Source organism: Camelus dromedarius, chromosome 16 (genome assembly GCF_036321535.1).
Source record: "Camelus dromedarius isolate mCamDro1 chromosome 16, mCamDro1.pat, whole genome shotgun sequence".
In the NCBI taxonomy this organism is placed as follows: domain Eukaryota; kingdom Metazoa; phylum Chordata; class Mammalia; order Artiodactyla; family Camelidae; genus Camelus; species Camelus dromedarius.
The window spans coordinates 53,140,078-53,160,778 of record NC_087451.1 but is presented as its reverse complement, the minus strand read 5'-3'; the positions used below and the strand labels follow the sequence as shown (position 1 = coordinate 53,160,778).

The window sequence follows — 20,701 nt, the reverse complement described above, 5'->3', positions numbered from 1 at the left end:
ATACATTACGATGGGAATATAAACTGCTATTTTTTAAAATACTTTGGCAGTTCCTCAAAATGTCAAACATAGAGTTACCATATGACCCAGCATTCCACTCCTAGGTATGTACTCAAGAGAACTGAAAATATATGGTCATACAAAAACCTGTACATAAATGTTCACAGCAGCATTGTTCAGAACAGCCAAAAAGGGGAAGCAATCCAAATATACATCAACTGGTAATGAATGTATACATAAAATGTATATCCACACAACAGAACACTATCGGGTCATAAAAAAGAATGAAGTACTGATGCATTGTACAATACGGATGAATCCTGAAAACATTCTGCTAAGTGAAAGACGCCAGACTCAAAAGTCTATACACTGTATGATTCCTTTTATATGAAAAGGTCAGAATAAGCAAATCCCTGGAGACAAAATAAATTAGTGGTTGAGAGGATCTAGGATTAGGGAAGAGCAGGGAGTGACTGCTAACAGGTTCCATGGTTTTTTTTGGGCTGCTGAAAATGTTTTGGAAACAGATACTGGTGACGGTTGCACAACCTTCTGAACATACTAAAAAACATGGAACTGTACACTTTAAAATGGTGAATTGTATGGTAGATGACCAGTATAAATAAATAAATATGTAAATAAATTAAATGAGATAGGCTATCTGGACACTAGTAGTCCAAAGACAATATGAAATAAAAGATTATCTGAAAATCAGGTACTTTATATTAAAATGACATTACTGATTTACTGGTTAGGTCACAAGTGATGAACTGGGCTCTAACAGCAGTGATGGAGTGAGACTGACTGGAAATTTTACAACCATCCACAGTGCTGAGAGTCAGTGGATCTAGGCCGGCTCTATCTGGGGCTCTTCCATACTGCTTAGCAAGTTATTTTACCTTTTAAACTCCCAGTTTTCTTTACTGTACAATTAGGGGATTCCCTTCCACCACGGACATTTACTGTTTGTGCTGATTATTTATTTTCATTCTCTTGCCTAGTTCATCTGGTTACCTCCTGTCACACAGTATTCCCAGCCTTTTCAACATTAAGGGCTATTGTACACTCCCCTCTCCCCACGCCCCTGCCATGTTCCCATGGAGCACTGTTTTTAAAAGTTGTGTCTAAGAATTTGCATTTAGATCATTTTTTTTTATTTTTTACTAGCCAAATACAAAAAAGTGGCCTATCATAACTTTTTGGTTAGAATGTCTAGCTTTTACCAGAATTCCTATTTGACTTTCTGAACACTAAAATGAGCTTGTTAATCTCAGGTCGGGGACACCTGGGTTAAGGGAATGTATTACCTACAATCTCCAAATGAGTATGGACACTAAATGGGACTGAGCCCATAGCCTAAACTCTAGTATCAGTAACTTTTTCCAAAAACAACACTGGGTCCACAAGACTTTCTCAGAGAGACATGACCACACTTAACACGATTCCTTGGATGATTCTACTCATTCCTCTGCCTCAGTCATAAGGCACTTAATAAGCCAAACTGGATGTAGAAGAAATCTATGAAGCCTCAGATACCTGTCATATCCACTATTATCTCCCTTTTTTTTTTTAATGGTCCTTTAAAAAAAATAAGTTGTAGGTTCAGTGAAACAAAACCAGGCAGCAATGCCACAACTGTGTCAAAATTAAAGGCAAAAGTGCCCAACTACTCTGTAGGTGGTGGAGAGAACACTACCCCACAGGGGCGTTCTATGCTGGATGTTGGCAAACTGAGCCAATGGCTCCTCCCTCTCTCGGGATGTACAGCTGAACATAAAGAAGAGGTTGATACCAGGGTCCGGGTTGTAACCCTAACCACACTGAGTTAAGGCTAGGTTATCTATCACAGTCTTGGAAGTGATGAGACTCTGTTTACTAAAACTGCTGCTACTCAAACATGCGGTTTATTTATGAATGTCCAGGTCTTTCTTCTCCAAAGAGAGAAACAGCTTTTGTTTTTTCCTGATTATAAAGGCGAAGCTCATAGATCAAAAAAGCTTACACACTAAGTGTTTTCTGTCCGATTCCTACACTCTACTCTTCATTAACAAGCTTTGACACTAACATAAGGAGAAGATATTTATTTATTTATTCCCTCAAATAATGATTGTATTGGCCCCAATCTTCACAAGCTTCAAATCTGTTTGGGGAGCAAGAATTATACACAAAAAATAAGCTACCATTTGCAAATGAAACAAATGTTATTTTTTAAAGGTGCCATGTAATTATTTAAAAGAGCAAGAAAGATGTAGAAGGGACAGGCTATGGAAGGCCCTGTGAAGAGCATGAGAGCTGAGCCAGGTCCTGAAGGATGGAGGGGTCTGAAAAAGCAGAGAGGAACTGAGGAGACAGGCTGAGGAGAGGGCTTTGTGAGTAGGGCTGTCATTGTGAATAAGCAGAGCATACTAAGAGGTAAAGACACGGGTGCAGCCAGAGGGATCTTCCCAGGGGGTTAGTCGGTGGTAAGGTTATAAATGGAGAGTAGGGACAGAAAATGGAGGGGTTTGATTGGAGAGCTGAGAGAGATGGGCATCACTAACAGTGGCAGACAGAGCCAAAAAGTGAAATCAACAGATTTTCCTCTTTACATGTGAAGGATAAAGAAAAAGAAAGTATCAAAGATGATTCAGACAATCTGAATTTCATTCCTATATCTAACAGGAAAACACACGTGGAAAAGCACATATTTTTATTACTGTTAACACAATCAGATTCAGAGACCTTATCTAGTTCTATCTTTTGCACAGTGAATAGGTAAGGTTTTTTTTTTTTTTGCTAAATATTCCTAAAATTCCTTTACAACGACAAGCACTGCCAAAAAATTAAGTCCAAACCTCCTTCAAGATTAGACCCCTCACTTTACCTTTCTAACCTCATTTTCCTCCACATCCTTCCACAAACCCTATTAGGGTCTGTCTACTCAGTGTCCCCTGAGCAAGCCATGTAACTCTCATGCCAGTCACTTGTGTATCCTGCCTCGTCAGCCGAGAATGCTTTCATCTCTCTCCCTATCAACTGAATCTCACGAATCTCTCAATATTCAGTTCAAACACCACTTACACTTCCTGAAATTCCCCAGCTCCATCACTTTTCCTGTGTGTATTTCCACTATACTTCTCCTGGTTTTATTATGTTTATTTCATCCTATACTGTATAAAAATTATTTATATGTCCACATATCCATTGCAAGTGATTGGTTTAGAGGTGGGCCCATGATTAAGTTTTGGACAGTTGAGACTTAAGTGGAAGTCAGCTGGAAGGCTTCTGGGAAGGATTCCAAAACTCTTAAAAAGCATAAGAAAGCACTAACCACCACCTTCTGCTGGATGTTGTCTTGTCTGGATATGATGCTTGGAACCGTGGTACCCATCTTGCATCCATGATGAGAGTTGGCTAAAGGACAAAAGCAGACACATCCAAGTGGCAGAGCAGAAAGGTGGAAAAAATGTGGGTATTTGATGATGTCACTAAACAACAGATTTAAACCAATCCTAGACTGAGACATCTTGTTACTTGTTATGATAAATTTTCCTTATTTTCAAATTATTTTGAATTGGATTTTCTATCATTTGAAGCCTAAGACATCCTAATTTCTACAGTCATGCTTGAGATACATATTAGACATCTAAGCAGAGATGTCAAGTAGTCAACTGGACAGAAGAGTGTGACGATCAGGGAGAAGTCAGGACTGGAGCTATATATTTGGGAGACAGCAGCACACGGAAAGAATTCAAATTTGAGGGCTAGGAAGACAGTACAGAGAAAAGAAAGCTTTAGGGCACCCTAAGGGCAGAAGAAAAAAGGCCAACAAAGAAGAGAGAAGAAATTAACACTGATATAAGACAAAAACACTCACCTGCAATGCACAGAAGCCAAGAGATTTAAAAAAATATTTTTTTCAAGAAAGAAGAACTGGTCAACTATATCAAATGCTACTATAACACTAAGTAAGACACAGAAGAGTGACTACTAAATTTAGTGGCCAAATAATTCCTTAACATGAAGGCCCTCTTGTCCTTCCACAGCCTCCTTCTCCCTGGAAAATCAGCCGTCCTGAGTTAATGAGTATAATGGTTAAGGGCTCAGACTTGGGCCGACTTCCAGAGCTACAACTCATTAGCTGTGGAGTCTACTCAACCCACTGGCCTCTCCTGTGAGAGGAAGCTGGGATGGGACTCCAAATGGAGAACAGGTCTGAGTTCAGTTTTTAAAGACGGGACAGACCTGAGTGTGTTTAAATGCTGGTGGGAAGGAACACCTTTTACCACACACACACACACACACAACAAACTCCATTACAAGAAAACAGTTTGGAATTCATTATAGTAGAAGGTCAGTCCACTAAGCTTTAAAAAATTACATATAGAAGAAAAAGTATGATAAATACACAATCTTAAGCTCTACCTCATTGCAGAACATATCAACCAAAAGAAAAAAATATATATATTACAATAAGTAGTCATTGTAAAAAGCCAATGAAAAGTGCCTAATTTTCTCTTGGTTACACTATGAAGATGATTCCAATACTAAAACACAAAGTACTAAACCAAAAACTTTCAGTTTTTTTAAAAGCTAAGGAAATCTATAACATAGCTATCTAAAATCATTTGGAATACCCTCTTAAAACACTTTCAGTCTTTAATATAGTCTCAAGTGTTTAGTATATTCTGAAGTATTTTTCCCCTTTGGTTTTGCTGAACAAATATGCTATCTGGACATAAGCTTTCTATAGACTTGTGTACAACAACCACATAAGAACATACTAACACATTTTAATGTTCACTTCAGGAAATTCTAAAATTTAAAACCACTCCAAATTAAAATATGACCACTTCAAAGAAAAGGGGATAATTTCAAAGTTAAGACCAAAACAGCTTTTGATACAAACCACTGCATGTTGCAGAAACAGTAACCTAGTTTCATTTTGAGTATAGTGTTTGTTGCCCTCAAGGGATCTGCAACTTTCGAGCAAGATTTTTTCATTAAATGCCAGATAACAGGTAAAACAGAGGAGAAAAAAAAAAATCAATACATCTCAACTCTTCAGTTTAAGGGCGGAAAAGCATGGTCCTTAAGAACACATGCAAACACGTATCCATGTACGATATTGACAAGCTTCTGTTAGTTATTGGTGAGATAACACTACAATTTTAACTCAAGGCTCAACTGCAGTACCTGTGGCAATTTAACAATCTGCTTGTGAGGAGCAAAAATCCCTCAGCATCAAGCAAAATTATTCTTGGCTATCTGCTCTGTGGCCCAATAATTGGTCAGTAACAACCTGAGCAGAGAAAGCTGAATTCTTAATTACCAGTTCCCAAAATGTGGTTCTCTATATTGAACTGTGAATGACTGTGCATATTTCAAAGAGACAAAAATCCCAAACATCCACATTTCTGAGTGGACAACCTGTTTGTTCCAAGACACTCTCTCCCCATAAGCCCAAGAGAAGTTACTTTAAGGGTATAAAATAAATTAATTAGTAACAATACACACTTTAGACATTTATATTTTAACTGCCCTGGAATGTCTAAAAAAATGAGTCTATGAGCAGCAGAGGCACCGAGTCCAAGAGGAAGTGAACAGACTCCTGGCTTGCAGACAAATGAGTGAGTAGGTGGAGGAAACATTTATGTGGGGAGGATGATTTTTATACGATGCTTTCCTTAATCTAAAGAAAACCACAGCTCTTCACAATATATGCTATAAATAGATGTAATCGGTCAAAAACTTGAATAAATATTTGCCTGCCTGCTTGTTTTGTTTTTAAATAACTTTTGTCATAAACCAAATCCAGTGAGTGAGCAAGATAATCAAGACAACATGACCAAGCAGGTTGCCCAGTCAAAGGCCTGGGGACATATGACGAAGACTAATTCCCCTTCATCTGTTTATACTGAAGAAAAGATTTTAATTAGCAATGTGGGGTTTTACTATAATAGCTTTAAATATACTTCCCTTACCAAAATCACAGTTTTCACACTGGCTCACATCAATGCAAAATTTCTATCACCTACTTTTGGCAATATCCTTAAGAAATGTGACTAGAGCAACCAAAGATAGTTTTGATCACAGAAACATTGTTCAAGTAATTGCTCCCTCCTTCCCAGCTTCTCCCCACTAAAACCCCACATTTACCTAAGAGTTACAAAGTTCCTGTCAAATAAGTGTTAATCTCTTTTATAAGAAGAGGAAACTAAGGCCTGCTAGCTAAAAGGACAATGAGAGGGGATTCCGAGGGAGGAAGAACTAGTTGAGTATATAACTGCTATACTCTTTTAACCCTTCAAATAAAATCTAGCCAGAAGATAAAAGACTTCTCTTTGGGACTGAAGATGAGGATTGCTGGTAAAGAGGTAATTCTAGAGCTTCTAGTATTTTTACAACAAAAATGTACTATCTCTGTAATAAACAAAGAAACTAATCCTGAACTTAAAAACTAAATGAATTCATCAAATCTATTCAGATTCAATACGTAAGATCTTCTAGATGCAAGTGTTGCTGAAAGACAGTTGGAAAAAAGTGCAAACATAATTTAACCAAGCATAAAAAACACTTAAATCTACACCAAGCCTCGAAATATCAGCAGATTTTTAGTAACATTCAACAAATTGAGCACCTACCATGGGTGAGGTGCCACAGACATAACTATGAGCATGACAGATACGCTCCCTGGTCTCAGAAAACTCACAATATTGCCAAATAAATAGGGTGACTGTATATCCTACTTTGCTGGGCAAGGTCCTGGTTTATACCTATTTCTCCCAGAGTAATTATTAATAATGCCCCTCTCACATATCTCCCATCCTGGACAATAAATCATATGGTTACCCATTTATGCAAAACCAAACATACTACTGTACGTACATGCCAATAGGTTTGTAAACTATGTATCACTTCCAGGTTTTATCTTTTTTAAATTCATTTTATTCATTTTTATTATACATTATATTTTCTCAAATTATAAAAAGTAACTTATTTTGAGGGGGAGGCTATAGCTCAAGTGGTAGAGCGCATGCTTAGCATGCACGAGGCCCTGGATTCAATCCCCAGTACCTCCTCTAAAAATAAAGAAATAAATAAACCTAATTACCTCCCTCTCCCCCCAAGAAAAAAACTAAAAACAAACAAACAAAAACCTTATTTTAGAACTTCATCTCATTCTGATATATACCTGTCATACAATAAAACCAAAGATCTGCTTTAATCAAATAAGGGAAAATCAAAACCTGATTTTATCATATCAAAATGTATACAAAGTAAATAAATCAAATGAATAAAAAATAAAAACTTTAAAGACTATAAGCCCCCTGAGAACAGGTAGTTCTTTCTAAAATACTACTTCAACATTCCAGCCTGTGTCTAGCTCAGTACTGAGAACATATTATGGTCCAGATATTTCCCACTAAAAGGAAACAGGACAGGAAACACGTAAGTCTGGAACATTTTATCATAATGGAAAGCAAGAAAGCTCTCAAAGACCACCAAGGTTGTGTCAAAAAGACTCAGAAGCCAGGCTGATAAGCTCCTAACAGATAAAAACAGGACAACTGAGTATTAACAAGGATTAATAACAGTAGTGGGTTGAAACACACCAAATAAGCTTAAATACAATGGTCACCTTTAGCGGCTACTAAGAGAACCAACTCATTCTTTTAAAACTGCTAAGTGAAGGGCAAGAATCAAGCATTTAGTCTGCCATTCCTATCAGATATGTACCTTAAGGAAAATAAAACTGTTCTTTCCATCAGTGATCCATAACAGTACCAAAAAAGAAACAACCAGTGCTATATGTCTCCTGGTAGAATTATAGACCACCACCAATTAGTCTGGCCCCACATCTATGTATGAGAAAAACTGAATCTTAATCGGATCAAGCCTGCAAATCTAAAAGCCAATTTACAGGAAATAAAAGAGACTGAGGAACATGTTAAATGATACCACGTGCATACAATCAGCACAATCCTGACTACTGAAAACTATACAACCAATGATATGGGTTCTTCAACAAAAACCACAAGGAAAAAGAAAGACAGGAATCGGGCAGGGGCGGGGGGAGGAGAGAGAGAAAAAAAAAAAAGGAAGGAAGGAGGATCTATAGATTTAGAGACTTAACAGACATATTTACCAATCACGTTTCTTTGGACCTTAATTCAACATTCCAGCCTGTGTCTAAATGTTGGAAAAACAAACTGAAAAACAATTATGAGTCAACTGGGAAGTATAAACACTGACTGAATACTTAATGATGTTCAGAAGTTTTTTAGTGTAAAAATGGTATTTAGTTGTCATTTTTGAAAAAGAATTCCCATAAATAATATGATATGATGTCTAGCATTGCTTCAAAGTAACTGAAGGGAGAGGGGTATAGTGAGGGCAGATACAAGATTAGCCGTGTGTTAATAATTGTTAAAGCTGGGAGATGGGCATATTAGGTTCATTATACTATTTTTCTTTTTTATATTTGAGAATCCTATAATATCAAAGATTGTTTCCAAAAGCTGTATTACTTCCTTTGAAAGACTAAAAATAATAACATAATTTAGAAACATATAGGTCACTATAACTTGCCAACAATGAAGAAAAAAATATTTTCTATTAACTATAATTGATTCTACATTAACCTTTTGATATGACTAGGAATTACAAAAGAAGTAAAATACAGTTTGAAAATCCATCCATATGTATTATGACTACATTTAAAGCATGCGTTCTGGGCTTGTATTGTTCATTTTATGAGGGGGAGGTAATCAGGTTTCTTCATGGATTTCTGCTTGGAGGAGGTACTGGGGATCGAACCTCTGACCTGCTGGGTGCTGAGCATGCGCTTACCACTTGAGACATACCCTTCCCCTATGACTACATTTAATTTTCTCTTTTCACAACTTAAATTTCATACCTCTAAAAACTATAATGTAAGCAATATGATATATTTCTGGTTTAATAAAACTTTAATCCCAAAATATGCCAACATACAATGATCAAAAGTATAAAAGAAAAGTTAAACTTGTTAGCAGTAAAACAACTTGCCTGGTGAGATCATCAGTCAAGATAAGAATCCAGCCTTCTAGATAGTATCCACTACTGTATCCCAGATACTCATTTAGCTTCTAATTTTTCAATGACAGGACAATAAAACTGAACCAAAAACTTTTGTCTTCATGTGGAACTTACCATGTAGATCGGGTAGGGTTTTAGATCTGATTGCTCTTAAGTACGCAGCCATTGTTTTAGTAAGAACTGGAATTAAGGCTGCTTTATATGTGTTCTCCAGCTGACTCACTACACAGTATTCTCTGCTACCTTCATATATACAGGTCCAACCAAGAAACCATTATCCAAACAAAGTACATGCATGTTTACAGGAGAGAGGCTTAAGGGTGAGCAGAAGACCATTTCAGATGGTTTTCTAAGCTGGCTGTACTATGAGGTAACCAGGATTCTCTTCTTACTCTGTCAGTGCTGTGGCGCTGTGTTACCTTAAGCACAATGGGCTGAAGCATTTCGTTGTATCAAAATCAGATGTAAGCACAGACCACGGCAATGGTTCTTACCATTAAAAGAAAAACTACCTTCTTCTTCCCTGGTTTGCTCCCTCCATCCTAAGTCAGCAAATATCATGTATTCTTAGTTCTAAACTGCACATTTCATTGTTTCTAAATCAAGAATGCTACATACTTTTCCTCAGTTCTAGGATGCTACTGATTTAAGTTCTTATTTTATGGTCAAGTTTATGGAAGATCCAAATGAAGCAGCTATAGTCTCTGACCTCACGTTTCCAACTACATGTTCATTTTTGGCTGTTCCCTCTGCCTTACCCCAATATCTAATGAACCAACAAGTCCTATTTTTAAAAACTGTCCTTCCTGCTCTAACTGCTTACATAACCTCCCAGTTTAGGCCCTAATCACCTCATACACAGATTACAGCAGTCATTCTGCCTCCATCTTTCAAATCACTTTACACAGAGATCATCTAAAATACATTTTTTCTAAAGAATTTGGATCATGTAACTCCCTAGCTACAAAACCTTTATTGGTTTCTTGAGCCCTGGAATAAAGTTTAACTTCTTAGCAAAGTATTCAAAAACCCTCCACCATCTGAACCCAACTGACTTTTTCAGTCTTGGCTCCCAAAGTCCTCCTCTCCCACCTAACATCCTCATGCTATTTCTCAAATGCATCTTGATTTTTTCCACCTTTAAACATTTGATTATGTCATTCTTTCCTTTTACCTACTCACTGTCCCCTCTACCACCCACCCCAATATGACTATAAGATCCTAGCCATATTTCAAGACCTAGCTTAAGTACCTTCTTCATGAAGCTTTTCTTGACCACCATTTTTGTTTCCTAGAATGCTTAGGAGGATTTTTTTGTTCTTTTAAAAAAAAGTGTAAGCTAATGGGGGGAATACTCAGAAGTTCCATTTAAGCTGGGAGGAAAGTGATTTTAAAAGTCCGTATCTATATGATGTTGCAAATTTCTTCCTTCTCTTCCATAAACTAAACTATTTCAAGAAATGATTCAAATTAATATAGTGAGTTTGGATGCCATGGGTTGCCTCGGGAGGGATTCTTTGTATTAGTAAGTGCAGAGTGAAAGATATCCAAGTACTACCCTATATATAATAGAACTCTGCCTTAAGATCAGCAGCTTTGTCTCCTACAAGAACTGCCTAATACTAATATTCTCTCAGAACCAGACACTGTAGACAGTGAAACCACTTGGCAGAAGTTAATTTCCCAGTAAACAAAAGGCAGCTATTTCCCATGTGCTCCTGGAGATAGGGACTGGTAACTACTGAGAAGGGTACCACTGTGCAAGAGCTACACTCATGATGTTATAAATCATGTTTCTGCATGGACACAAGGGGGTGGGGGAAAAGATCTTCAACCCTACCCTAAAAGGGACTTGGCTGAATGTCTGTGAACATCAAGAGATAACTTCTGAAGACAATAACGTCAAAGACAAATCTGTCTAAACAAATATAAAGATCCAGATACATTATATATAGTACATACATATGTACAATGTATGACTAAAATTAATCTATGAAAAGATACTCAAGCTTAAGAATAGAGTTTAAAAGCCTGAGTTAGGATATTTTCAAATAGTAAAAGAATGTCAGTTGAAAAACTAGTGAAATTTGAATTAAATCCGGTGTTAAGCTGACAGTAATGTACCAGTGCTGATTTCTCAGTTTCTGTAAGACTTTATTTAACAATAAGGGAACTGGATGAGGTGGTATCTATGTGGGTACTCTCTCTGCAACTTTTCTGTAAATCTAAAATTATTCCAAAATTTTAAATGTCTTAATTTTAAAAAAGAGCACTTACAAGATAACATAAATTGAGCTGTAATCAACATTAATAGATTTCTTTGAATCAAAAATGTGAGTTGCTTCATTAGTTTTCCTCAAAAGTGAATTTTTTTTAATTGACTTTTTAAAACTTTGATGTTTTTAAACACTCTCAAGTTTACTTAGTAAAGACTATCAATTAGCAAATGGGCTGGGTCTTTTCAGCAGGACCCATGTACAAACATGTTTAGATATGTTTTATGGCTTCAATCTTAAGCTGGCAAATGCCAAGGTAACCTGACTGACTTCTGACATCAACTGGCATGGCTGACTACAGCTCAGAATGCTGTGTCAATATGGAGTAACCTTCCTTAGAGCCGTTTAGCGCTATTTTCCTAAGTGTGAAGTATGTGTATTTTGGGACCCAGCCTTCAGGAATTTCCCATTAGTTGTTAATGACACAGGTATAAAAAGATGTGTATACAAGGGCATTCATAACAGCACTGTTTAATATAGCAAAAACCTGAAACAAATAATGGTACACACAGACACCGGCATACCACATAGCCATCTGAATTATGACATAGATTTATATTAACTGACACAGAAGTATGTCCACATTAAAAAAAAAAAAAAAGACTAAAGAACATTGTGGGAATGGAAGCATGCAATCTCATTATGTATAACTAGGTACATACAATTATGCATATATAAGCTCCTATTGAGAGACATCTCAGGAGAGGGTTAAGGGTTGGGGAGGAGATCTTTTATTTTTCCTTTATATTTTTCTGTAATCCTTAAATAATTTTGGATAAGCATGTATAATTTTTTAGAAAAATAATGAAGCTATTAAAATAATAATGTTATATAGAAGCAATTTATTTCACACTCAAGTCAGATATTAAGGACAAGCACCCAAATACGTAACCTTAAAAAGTGATCCCCAATCACGACTGAAAATGATGAAGTATCTGTTATTAAACTTACTGTAGACTATAACCCTAGAAAACTAAGAAACAGTTACAAAAATATCAGATATTATCCAAAAGACTCTAGGTTGTCAATGCTAACCGTAACATTAGGTGTATAATTTTAGCTTATAGATGGACACATGTTACAGTATTATTATGCTTAGCTAGAGCTAAACTATAGTTATAAATATCAAGTTATTTCATATGAATTCTATTTATAAATACGTATATTGCTTATACTGTTTGTAGTTTAGATGAGATCAGTCAATAGATTTTTGGGGGGCACAACCAAGACAAATCTGTCCTCTTGCCAAGGATTTCTCTCCATACCAACAAATTGAGGAGCTGCAAGAGAACTTACGACACATTCAATATTTTCTATTATATAAGAGATGAAGTAAGAAAGAAGCTCAAAAAAGTTACAAGGTTCCTGTAAAATCAACAGCTAGTTGATGGCAGAGCTGGGCCTACCACCTAGATTTTAGTCATAAGACTCAAAATGAATTAGTACTACATAGCTATTAGGATGGCCAAAATAAAAAATATTAACAATATCAAGTGTTAGCAAAAAAGCAGAACAAATGGGACTTGCAATGTTACTGGTGAGATGCAAAAGAGCACACAGAGCACAGTCTGGCAGGTTCCTTTAAAGTTAAACATACACACCATATGACCAAGCAATCCCATACCTAGGTGTTTACTCTGGAGAAGAGTAAACTTAGACTCACCTAAAACTGTAAACAATCCAAATGTCCTTCAACTGGTGAATGAATAAGCAATCTGTGGTACATTCACAAAGTGGAACATTACTTGGCAATAAAAAGGAACAAACTGATACACACGAAAACTTGGCTGAATCTCAAAGGCATTATGTTGAGTGAAAGAAGCCAGTCTCAAAAGGTTACATACCGAATGATCCCATTTATATAGCATACACCAAAAGATAAAACTACAGAGACAACAGATCAACAGTCACCAGAGTGCAGGGTGGGGAACAGTGTGAATGCAAAGGGATTGCAGGAGGGAGTTTTTGGGTGATGAAATTATTCTGTATCCTGATTGTGGCAGTGGTTACATGAATCTATACAGGTACTGATACTCAAAGAGCTGTATACATGCCAAAATGTCCATTTTACTGTACATCAATTTAAAAATTAAAACAAATTACTTACTCAGTCTCTGGTTTCTAAAAGCCAGAAATACTTATGAATTTTTAAATTCAATTTTAAAATTAATTTTTCAATTAGCAAAATAGAATGATTTGATGGGTCTTTTCTTACAAAAATCTCAATGCCAAGAAAAGAATACATTCAACTTGGCAAGTTACATAACCTCAATTTGTCTTAATTTCCCTGTTGGTAAAATGGGGATAATACCTACTTCAAAGGATTCTATGAGGATTAAATGATAGACAAATAAAATATAGACATACACATAGTATACATAACTTTGGGTATAGAAATGGAAGACAACTCCAACCAGGGAACTTTTAAGTTTTGCCTTTTTGGAGAACTAGGTTCTGACAACTGCTTTTCTGAGAGCCATCTCTGAAATACAGTCCAAGCCCAGAGTCTGATTTTCACACAGAAGTAAAAAATTCACTACTGAGTCCTTGATGTATTTTTATTCTGTACCACTCTACACAAGTACATTGTTGTTTAAACCAGGCTCTGTGTTAAAGGTTATGCTATAGAGTTTATTAAAAATCTCTTTGTATATATTCGTTAGTCCCCTCAATTCTATCTAACTTAATGAATAAACAGGTAGACAGTGCTTACGTGTGTGTGTGTGTGTGTGTGTGTGTGTGTGTGTGTGTGTGTGTGTGTATTTAGCAATAGTAAGTGTACAATTCCTTAGAAGAACATAGCTCAAATGCTAAGCAAAATGAGGATCCAAACTTAACCCTTCCGGAGTTTCAGGTCTTTAAGAATTACTGCTCTAAATGGAATAAGTAAGGTTATAAATACGATGATTTTCTTCATGCCACATTTCTTAGCTTTCTATTTTAAACTCATACCTCTAAGCACAGCATTTATCATTCCTCCTACCCCCATTTAATCCAGTAAACATTTGCTTAGCATCTACCTCAAGAAAATCAGTTTTGTTAAGCTCAACTTAGGGCAGTGATTTTCAAACTGCCTGGCCCAATTCAATTTTTTTTCCCAAATGAAATAGAATAAAATAACAGACTGTGTCACAGATAGTAAGGGTAAGTACTGTTTCATGACGTTCCTGTTTCAGTTATGGGTGCGGGTGTGTATGTGAGTGAACACATGTGGGCATGCACACACTGCTTCTTACTGTGGATCATGGTCCAAAAGTTTGAAAAATGGTGCTATAGGGAATTAAATAAACAACAGTTCTAGATTTAGAACAGTCCAACCCTGCAGCAGTTGGCTTCTGTGGACATGTCTTTTAGTACTCACTGTATCACCTGACCTTAGAGACATAAGTCAACTTTAAAGAAAAAAAATCTCACTTTCCATCTGAGGTGATGAAAAGGTTGAAGAGACTGAAAGGCAGAACAAACTATCTTTTGGGTATTGTCATAATTCCTGACAAGTTAAAATGGATGCAGAAGTGTATACCTTCTTTACTACAACCTGACAGGAGGAAACTAGCCATTTGAAAATAGATGATTTTTCTACCATACATGTATTTTCCATATTCAATTTAACCATTTTCTCACTTAGAAATATTAAGGTTTTTTTTAACTTACCATATTATACAAGATTTAAATATACCTTATGTCAAACAACCAAATGTCTTCTTTTATTAGAGCAGAGCAAGACACACATTAGTATCATAAAAGTAAAAATGTATCTGCTTTTGAAAAAATTATACTCCTAAAAGTTTTTCTTGTACTTTATATATATATGGGGGGGGGGGGAGGAGAGAGAGAGAGGGAGAGGGACTTTTACTCTTTGTGAATAACTTTTTTATATAAAAGCTGTATTCCAAAATAATTTGGCTTTACCCACTAGGAGACTATAAACAGCCAATTAAAAAACCTTATACTAAAACTAGTATTCATATTTAAAATCCTATTACTATTTAGAAAATTACCTAGCTCATTTCTTCTCTAGACTAGATAAACTACTGAGTTTCACATGCCAAATCTAACAAAGCCAATGCTAAAATTGCTACCTGTACTAGGTAGCATCAGTTTAGTGAAGCTGCTTTCCAAAAGGATTTCTCAGAATCAGCACAGCTGACATTTTTGACCCAATAATTCTTGGTTGTGGGGGGCTGTACCGTGCATTGCAGGATGTTTCGCGGCATCCTTGGCCTCTACCCACTAGGTGCCAGTAGCACACCCTGAGCACCACTGGTGACAAAGATGTCTCCAGACATTGCCAAATGACTTCTGAAGGCAAAAATCGCCCTTGGTTGAGAACCACTACTTTACAGGTTTATATGTTAATCATTATTTCCATATTTGGGCAAAAAGAGGGGGAAATGGCATTACTGTAATTAAAGCAAAAAATCTGATCAAATGCAGTTTTTAATAGAAACAATGATACCTCAGCAGTTACTACAGTGCATGGGTACACAGAATCACATTTCACCAGCCAACTGGTTGGCAGCTCTACCAAATTTCAAAATATTCAAGACAAAGTTAATTATATTTAAGTTTAAGTATAAGTAAGTTTTTCAAGTCGCTAACTTGTTTAAAAACTTGGGTTTCCAAAACATTCAAATATATGGCAGTTATAAAACCTGTATTAAGTAAAAAATTTTAATAACTAGCAAAATAAGAATTTCAATATTATGAAATGAGGCAGTAAAAAGAAATATTTAGCAGTTACAAAAACAAATATTTCAAGAGTTGCAATTATTTTAGCGACATTTTCCATCATATTTAACCCCCTTTCAAGGATAAAAGAATATGGGGTTTGCTCTTAGGTTGACTTGAGAACTCTCTAAATATCATGAAAATCCAAGCTAGATCTTTGAGAATGTACTAAAAAAAAAAAAAAAGGTTTAAAATTGCTTTGCCATACTGAATATTTCAATATTTAATTTGAAATAGGTCATTATAATTCTCCTATGGATCAGCTGGGGGATACTTTTTAAATTAAAAAAAAATCCTTAGTAGATATATGCTTGAAGGATCAAAAATTTTATGTACAGAAGAGAATATAGTGACTAGAGGAGCATTATTCTAATAGCTACACCAGAAACAATTCAAATGTCCATAAATGGTAGAATGGAGAAATAAACTACATATATGCATACAATGGAGTATTATATGAGATAAACTAATTCCTGTTATACACAATGATACGGATGAATCTTATAAGCCAAACACAAATGAGTACATACTGTATTACACTTAAATATAGCTTAGAGATTTTCCACAGCCGTATATAGTTGCTTCACTCTTTTTCGTAGCTATACAAAATACATTCTATTGCATGAATATATCCTAACTTATTTATTCAATTCTATACTGATAAACATTTAGGTTTTTCCCAAATTTTTGCTGAGTTAATTTAAATGGCTTTATATGCTTGGTGTGCTAGAAATAAGATTCCCTACAAGGAGGATCTTTCAGGCAAGGGAACTGCAAACCCTAGCTTCTAGGATATTAACACGGGAAAAGCCCCTGGGCATCTGGGTCACAGGAACTGGGATAAAACACAGGTTAATCCACAAAATTGAGAATATAAACACTCTCCTTGCCACCCTCTCAAAAAACAAAACAAAACAACACTTTGCCATGTATTTCAACATAGACAGGCTGCTGATACTGCTCTAGATATGTTAAGGCGATATATTCAAAAGGGTGAAAACAATTCATAAGGGCCTAGTTATGAATCTAATTTTATAGGTTACATAACGTAATTAAGAAGTCATTTTCCATTGAATTCCCCAAACTGAATCAAAATTCCAAAGCTGAAAAGTATAAATGTGTTAAAGACTATATTCTTCAGCAGCATTAAAGACTAAAGGAATCACCTGACACTATATACCTTTGTGAAATCCAGCTAGTTATAACCCTCTGCATAGTAAGACCAAGAAATCCGGCTAAGGAGCCATTCTTTGCATCATTTTCATTTCTGTTCTCTTCCAACAATCCCTTCTCACCACACATTGACTGGTCTACCAAGAAACGAAAGAAGCAACTAGCTATCTGCTAAACCATTTGACTCTAGTAAACTGGAAAAAATAATTTTAAAAAACAGCACCCCCTCCCAAGAAAAAGTTTACTTACCAAAATGTATTATAGTTGAGGAAAAAAAATATGTAACTCAATCACCTAAATTGTGTTTGTTAGTCAGTCTGGGCACACACAGCATTAGTGCTGTTGCTATTATACATGCTGGCAAGGTTGTTTTTTCAAGTGTTCTGCAAAATCTAAGGCAAGTCTAAGACCATTATTTGCCAGTCCCTCTTTATCAGCAATCCAATACTGATTCCACTGACAGGAAGCCCTTAGGTGGCTCAATAATAAAAGAAAAGAAGGCTTAGCAGATTCCCTTGAGGTAAATGCTAATAATGCAATACTGATGTGTCTACATTACCTGAAAAGTCTCTAGCTAACTATTGTGGGTTCATGGACTTATCACTGCAAAATGATATTTTGCAAAAATGACAAGAGTAATTTAATTCTATAGAGCCCAAGAAATCCTATTTTAAAAGCTCTATGTACTGAATAAACCTATATACATGTCCTTGAATCTACTTTTCAAAGTAACCACTCTATTGAAATATGTTTAAAAAGGGAAAAAAAATGTCATATTTCACCATAAAACTGCCTTTTTGAGTAAAAACAAGGCTAGGAACTATACACACAATCTAAAGGTATAGGCCCAAAGTGGAGAGCTGACAAAATCTGACAGGTAAAGGGAACTTGCTTTTCTTCCCTTCACCCACCAAAGCAAAAATGCCTAACGCACTCAAACTTATAGCCCTAATAACAGTTTATGATCAGAAGGGAAATGGGAATCCTTTAAGAAAACAATGTTCATAAGTGTTTTCAAAAATCAAAGATAACTGTTGTATAAACAAACAGATTAACTAGAAGAAGCATCTGATGTCTTCACTGATTCTACCAAGCACTTCATGGCTTGCATTAACCATGAAAATTTACACAAGGCTTTGCACGTGATTCAACCCTGGACACAGAACTCATTGAGCTACGTTAATGTCCTAAAATACCCCTTTCACCGCATAAGCTCTGAATAGGCTTAAAACAAGCACAGCCTGTGGGTAACACTGTAGAATTTGGAGCTAAGTTTTATTGTCTCCACCAAGTTCAGCCAGCCACAGAGCAACAAATCAAAGTTCCAATAAGCACACTGCACCTGCAAGACTTAGGTGTGCTCCAAGTCAAATATTTGCAATTTTTTCGTCCCAAATCTGCACAAATGAGAGTATGCAGCTCGCAGCACCAGACCTCTAAATCCTGTAAGCCAAAATGATCTGTAGTTTCACTCCCACGTCACTCACACGCTACCTTTTACTGAGTCCTTAACATGTATATGTGACAGGAATTGTTTCAGCAGTTTGCATATACTATCTTTAATCCTCAAAGCAAATCCCACTCTGCTGATCAGGAAACTGAGGCTAGAGAGGTCAAGGTGACTTGTCCAATGCCAGAAAGCCAATGGAGCTTTAGTCAAACCTGGCTCTGCCTGGCTCCAGGGAGACGGGTTGTCTCCCAGATCCCCATTCAGCTACCATCACTAACTGCAACACCGGCTCACCTTCATCAAAGTAAATCCAAGTGCTAACAGTCTGAAATGATGACAGGAGATGAGAAAAAAATCATACCTTAAACCGTAGCACAAGACCCAGGAGTTCCTAGCAAGGAAATGCAGTCACCTTCTTTAGCATAACTAATTCCAAAGGCTATGGTTCAAAATAGAACAGAATCCACAGTTGGGTTTTTTTGTTGTTGGCTGTCTCTCAACTGACTTTTTAGAACAAGGGAAATGAAACTCAAAAGTATATTCACACTTCTGGCGAAATTTTCTAAAGCTCTTGAGAAAAGAGTGATTTTTAAAAACAGTTCACCTTTACAGTTTACTTCGATGGGCTCCAGACATTCAAAAACAAAATCACATCAGCAGCATTACTAATCAAGTTTCTTCTACGGACTTGAAAAGTATTTTCTTACCACACTACAAGATTACTTCCCATACTGAGAGCAGAAATGGAAACAGCTCTGGGTGTCACAAATCAGATCTTGAGGCCACAGTTGCAGAAAGTCAGTGCTGCTTCCCTTGAGTAGGAGCTGCTGATCTGAAACCTCCTAAGGGAAGGGTGTCTGAAGAAGAGCGCTGAAAAAAACTAAAAACTAAAGCAAGCTGTTTGTACTAATGAGAGCGAGCTGCTGGCACCACTACTCCTTAAGTGTTTCACTGCTATGCAATTGTTTTCCAGCTTCCAAGCTCTGAATCTGGCAGAGAGAATGCTGTTCTCACAGTCATAGGAGTTATATGATCAGCTGCTCTGTGGTGTGTGGGTGTTTAACTAGGTAAGTGACTGGTTACAGGAGGTTCTGCAATACTAAATCAAGGAAGTATGCTGTCCCCTGAGATTTTAACAATCTATCACTATACTATGCTGACAAAGAAAAGTAACATTTTTGCAACTTTGAAACAGTTTGGGTTTAGGATACGCAAATAATTTCTGACAGTAAAACCTGAGGCACTACACGAACAAAAAAAAATAACCTATAATATAAGCCACTTCAGTCATGTTTATTAGATAATAAAAAATGCAATATTTGCCATCTCAGCGTGCTTTCAAACTTCATAGGTACACTGCATAATTATTAGAATAAATGCTATTCTTCAGGTGTATAAAACACGTTCTATGCAAGATTCCAAAGCTCCCTTGCCTTTCAAAAAGCTGTTAATGCCGTAAATTCCTTGGTCTCTCAGAAGCCTCAAAATATGAAAAAAAAAAAATGAAGTCACCAAAGGATTCTTTAAGTGAAAAATATCATCAGAACTATAAGCTCCTGGAGAGCTGGGGCCTGTGCTTCTTTTATATCACTGTCCATCACAACACTATCACACACTGGAAGAAATGTCTCTTGATTTAAATACAATCAAAAGGCAAAGGCTGGATGCAGAGGGATTTAACGAATAGCTGATATTTATCCCCTGCTTAATGATAGAATGGTGCAACATTCATGCCTACTTCCAGATTTCAAACATGGAGACTGAATTCCCTAATTATAATTAAAATTCTTCCATTAAAAGAAAAATTTTAAATGGGTGATTCTGATGGTAATATCACCCTGAATAAAGACATGAAATCATATTTAATAAAGCTGAAAAATCTTCATGGAGCAGGTACTCTACTACAGGAATGATAAAGCCTTAAGAGATCAGATCAACCTCAAACAACACAGAACGATTCCAGATAGGCACCATAAAACAGACCATGGACACCCCTGCTGAAATCTGCTAC

General features: G+C 36.3%; 1 protein-coding gene across 3 annotated transcripts in view; it reads right to left on the bottom strand.

Moving 5' to 3' along the window:
- ZNF652 (zinc finger protein 652) overlaps positions 1-20,701 on the bottom strand; it is a 57,182-nt gene that overhangs the window by 34,078 nt on the left and 2,403 nt on the right. For 2 of the 3 annotated variants that reach the window (XR_010384651.1, XM_031469657.2), the window contains exon 2: positions 3,311-3,393. The exons of the other annotated variant lie outside the window; for it this stretch is intronic. The gene's annotated coding sequence lies outside the window, so the exon portion shown is untranslated. The remainder of the gene's footprint in view (positions 1-3,310; positions 3,394-20,701) is intronic. 3 annotated transcript variants of the gene reach the window in all.